Consider the following 4,885-nt stretch of genomic DNA (forward strand, 5'->3'; position numbering starts at 1 on the left):
AGTTTTTTTCTTTCAGGGTTTTATATATCTCTCCCCATTGCCTTCTTGCCTGCATGGTTTCTGTTGAGAAAGCCAAGCTTAATCTGATTTGCTTGCCTTTGTATGTTATATTTCTCTTTTTTCTGGCTGCTTTCAAGATGCTGTCTTTATCTTTGATTTTGGAGAGCTTGTCTTTTAGGGTCTATCCATCTTGGGGTTCGAGATGGGGGCATGGAGAGGGGGAGAGGCTGAGGACTCTAGATTCATCAACTAAGAAAAAAAAGGTTGTTGTTGTTAGGGGCATGGAGAGGGGGAGAGGCTGAGGACTCTAGATTCATCAACTAAGAAAAAAAAGGTTGTTGTTGTTAAGTGCAGTCGATTCCGGCCCATAGCGACCCTGTATAGGGTTTCCAAGGAGAAGCTGGGGAGCCTGAACTACCGATGTTGCAGCTCAAATGACTTTGCAGTCTGAGGCATTAGCCCACAACACCACACAAGGTACTTGCAAGGAATAAGTCATTGGTCTTGCAAAATTCTATTGTGACCTCCAGCATCATTTCTATCACCAAGGCCATATTTTAGAACTATAGGTCCTTGTTCTTTGTTTCCAACCTCTGAATTCCAATCACCAGTAATTATCAATCCATCTTGATTGTATGTTTGATCAATGTCACACTGGAGAAATAGGCAGAATTCTTTGATTTTATCATCACTGGCTTAGTGGTTGGTATGTAAATTTGAATAATAGTGGTATAAACTGGTCTTCCTTGTAAATGTATAGACATTATCCTATCACAGACAACATTGCACTTCAAGATAGATCTTGAAATGTTCTTTTTAATGACGAATGCAATGCCATTCCTCCTTTAATTTGTCATTTCTGGCATAATAAATGATGATTGTCAAATTCAAAATGTCCTATACCAGTTCATTCCTGCACACTAATTTGGCAAGTAAAAGTTTGCTGAAGATAATGCAAAACAGCCACAACCATGTAGTGACAGAGAACTTCCAGAGGTTAAAGCCAGATTCAGAGGAGGATGTGGAATGAGGGATATCATTGCTGATGACAGATGGATCTTGGCTGAAAGCAGAGAATACCAGAAAGATGTTTACCTGTGCTTTATTAACTTTATTTTCAATTGTGTGGATCATGACAAACTATGGACAATATTGTGGGAAAAGAGTATTCCAGAACACTTAATTATGCTCATGAGGAACTTGTACATAGACCAAGAGGCAGTTGTTTGAACAGAACATGGGAATACTGAATGGTTTAAAATTAGGAAAGGTGTGTGGCAAGGTTGTATTTTTTCACCATACTTATTCAACCTGTATGCTGAGCAAATAATCTGAGAAGCTGGGCTCTATGAAGAAAAATGTGGCATCAGGATTGGAGGAAGACTCATTAACAACCTGTGATATGCAAATGATACAACCTTGCTTGCTGAAAGTGAAAAGGACTTAAAATACTTACTGATGAAGATCAAAGAGCACAACCTTAGGTATGGGTTGCACCTCAATGTAAAGAAAACAAAAATCCTCACTACTGGACCAATAAACAATAACCATATAAATGGAGAAAAGATTGATGTTATCAAAGACTTCATTTTGCTTGAATCAACCATCAACACTCATGGAAGCAACAGTTAAGAAATCAAAGGATGTATTGCATTAGGTAAATCTGCTGCACAAGACCTTTTTTAAAGTGTTCAAGAGCAAAGATGTCAGTTTGAGGACTAATATACAACTCACCAAAGCCTTAATATTTTCAGTAACTTCATATGCATATGAAAGTTAGACAGTGAATAAGGAAGACCATAGACAAATTGATGTGTTTGATTTATGGTATGGGAGAGGAATATTAAAATACATGGACTGTCAAAAGAACAAACCAATCTGTGTTGAAAGAAGTACAGCCAGAATGCTCCTTGGAAGCCAGGATTGCTAAACTTCATTTCTCATACTTTGGACATATTGTCAGGAGGGACTAGTCTCTGAGGAAGAATATCATGTTTGATAAAGTGGAGGGTTGGAGAAAAAGAGGAAGACCCCCAACAAGATAACTTGGCACCATGGCAGCAGCAATGGGCTCAGGTATAGCAGTGATTGTGAGGTTGGGGCAGGACCAGGCAGTGTTTCATTCTGCTGTGCATGGGGTTGCTGAGTTGGTACCGACTTGATAGCACCTAATAACAATGCCTAGTAGATCGATCTTTATGTGTTCCATTCCAATTTTACTAGATTCATACTTCATATATTCCATGATTTGACTATCAAAGGATGTTTGCTGCTGTTTCTCCTCATTTTGAATTGTGCCTCATCAGCAAATGAAGGTCCCAAGAGCTTTCCTCTATTTGTATCACCATGGCCAACTCTACTTTGATGAAGCAACTCTTCCCTAGTCATACTTTGAGTGCTTTCCAACCTGAGGGACTCATCTTCCTGCACTATATCTGATGGTATTCTGGTGCTATTCATGATGTTTTCATCTTGCAGACACTATATCTAACAATATTCCACTGCTATTCATAAGGTTTTCAGTGGTTAAACACTCAGAAGTAATCTGCCTCTCCTTCTTCCTAGTCTGTCTTAGTCTGGAAGCTCAGCTGAAATCTCTCCACTATGGACCATGCTGCTGATATTTAAAATACTGGTGGCATAGCTTCCAGCATCACAGCAACATGGTATGGACATGGATTTGTGTTGCCTCCGAGCCTTTATAAATACACCCAGCACCAGGTTTTAAGACTCAAACTCACCCTCATGACTAAAGAACTGGTTTTCTCCTGGCTGAGAAGGACCTCTGGATTTACAGCTTAGAGAAAAGAGTGAACTCAAGTTCTGAGAGGAGGAAGCTGGCACTACCACAGACCCACTCCCAATTGTGGAGAATAACCCAGATGTCCTTCACCTTGGCCTGCCCACCCCTCCCATACACTAAAAGCAGAGATGAAAAGTGCCTACTTTTGCCCAAGGACCACTTGTGGTTTCCCTCCCTCAGTGCACCACTTGGATGTGCTTCTCAGCCACTTCTCCTATAAGTGTTTTCGGTTTCTCAGTCACAATTGAATGAGAGACAAACAACTACTGCTTCCTCTTGGTTTCTGGGGACTGCCCAGAAATCAGCCTGGTACCAGTCAGAAGACGAAGCTCCTCCAGCAGTAGAGCCAACGTTTGGCAAGGCAGCCGTTCCACGCATGTCAGCCATGAGCTGGCAGCTCTCTGCAGTGGTGGTCCTCTTCATGTCCCTGGCCGGTGAGTTACACATACACTTTCCATGGAGACCCTGCCATGCCTTGTTCATTAAATTTATATTCATTCTGGTGCCACTGCCGAAGGGTGAAACAGGATAGAATACAGGTAGGAGTCAGTCACTGTGGATATTTCAGAAAGTCTCCTTCTTATTACCTTATACAGGTGGAGCACACCTTCTTATTTTCCCCGAAAGCTTTCACCTTGGACTCATCTTCCTTGAGTTAAGCAGAATAGGTGTTAACCCCAGAAGACAGTGACATGCCCTGACTCCCAGATAGCCCTTTATTAGAAAGAGTTTGTAGAAATTACTTAGATGTAAGAGATGGAGAATTAGCCATGGCTCAGAAACTGGGGCCACTTCTAAACTGTCTGAAAATAGTCTTGCTTTTCCTGCCTTTTCAGTTGGAAGTGCTGTGTTTATCTTATATGCAGTGAACTATGAAAATGCATAAGATGTGATCTGGCAAACTGTGTCCTTTCAGAAGGATATGAGCCAGGGGATGGAAGGTAAAGAATTTATCATTGCACTTGAGAAAGGTTGTCTGAGAAATTCAGCTTATAATGGTTATTTTGTATCCTTGTTTTCACTGACAGTGTTTTCTCTCAAAGACATGAAGTTCTCTTGTGTGCTGTTCTGTTTCTGTTATAAATTTTGTTGGCTGATTCACAATTCCTTCCAGAAACTCTGAATTGGACATGTGTGAAAACTAGCACCATCCAAACCCCGCTAAGATGCTCAAATGTGGCACTTAGTTATAGCATGAACTGTTAGGAAATTTGTGTGAAGGGTCAGATTAGCTGCCCTAAACCAAACTATTTTCCTTTTCAGTATTATAGTTTCAACAGTCTTTTCTTGGGGAGTAGGGATGGGAAGGGAGTCACCACTATATTTAGCACAGCAAGCTAATATAAAGGCAAAATTTTAAAATCTCAGTCTAGTGGTAACCCACAGTGACTTGTGTGTAGCATCAACAGATGACTGACAGAGTCAGGAGCACAGTGAGTATCCCACAGATGAAAGGCAAGTTGAGATCAAATGTCCATTGTCCTTAACTGTTGTTGTTGTTGAGTGTCATTGAGTCGGTTCTGACCCATAGAAACACTGTATAGGGTTTCCCAGGAGCAGCTGATGAGCTTGAATAATTGACTTTGCAGTTCAAACCAACTTTGCAGTCCAGCACATTAACTCACAGCACTATACCTGTTGTTGTTGTTATTAGGTACCATCAAGTCGGTACTGACTCATAGTGACCTTATACACAGCAGAACAAAACACTGCCTGATCCTGGGCCCACCTCACTACTGTTGCCATGCTCGAGTCCATCGATGCCGCCACTTGGCCAATCCACCTTGTTGGGGGTGTTTCTCTTTTTCTCTGACCCTCCACCTTACCAAACATGATATTCTTCTCCAGCAACTGATACCTCCTGATAATATGTCCAAAGTATGAGAGACCAAGTTTGGCCATCTTGGCCTCCAAGGAGCATTCTGGCTGCAGGAGCTTGCAAAGTCTCTAGAATGAACTGATTAAATAGGTTCTTTCTCAAAAATGGCCATGGTTCAAAATAGACTGGTGTTTCACAGCTGTTAGGATTGACTCATAACTAGATTCAAACCCCTGATCTACCCTTACCAGTGTTGTTGTTGT

Source organism: Chrysochloris asiatica, unplaced genomic scaffold (assembly GCF_000296735.1).
Source record: "Chrysochloris asiatica unplaced genomic scaffold, ChrAsi1.0 scaffold00135, whole genome shotgun sequence".
NCBI classification, from domain to species: Eukaryota; Metazoa; Chordata; class Mammalia; order Afrosoricida; family Chrysochloridae; genus Chrysochloris; species Chrysochloris asiatica.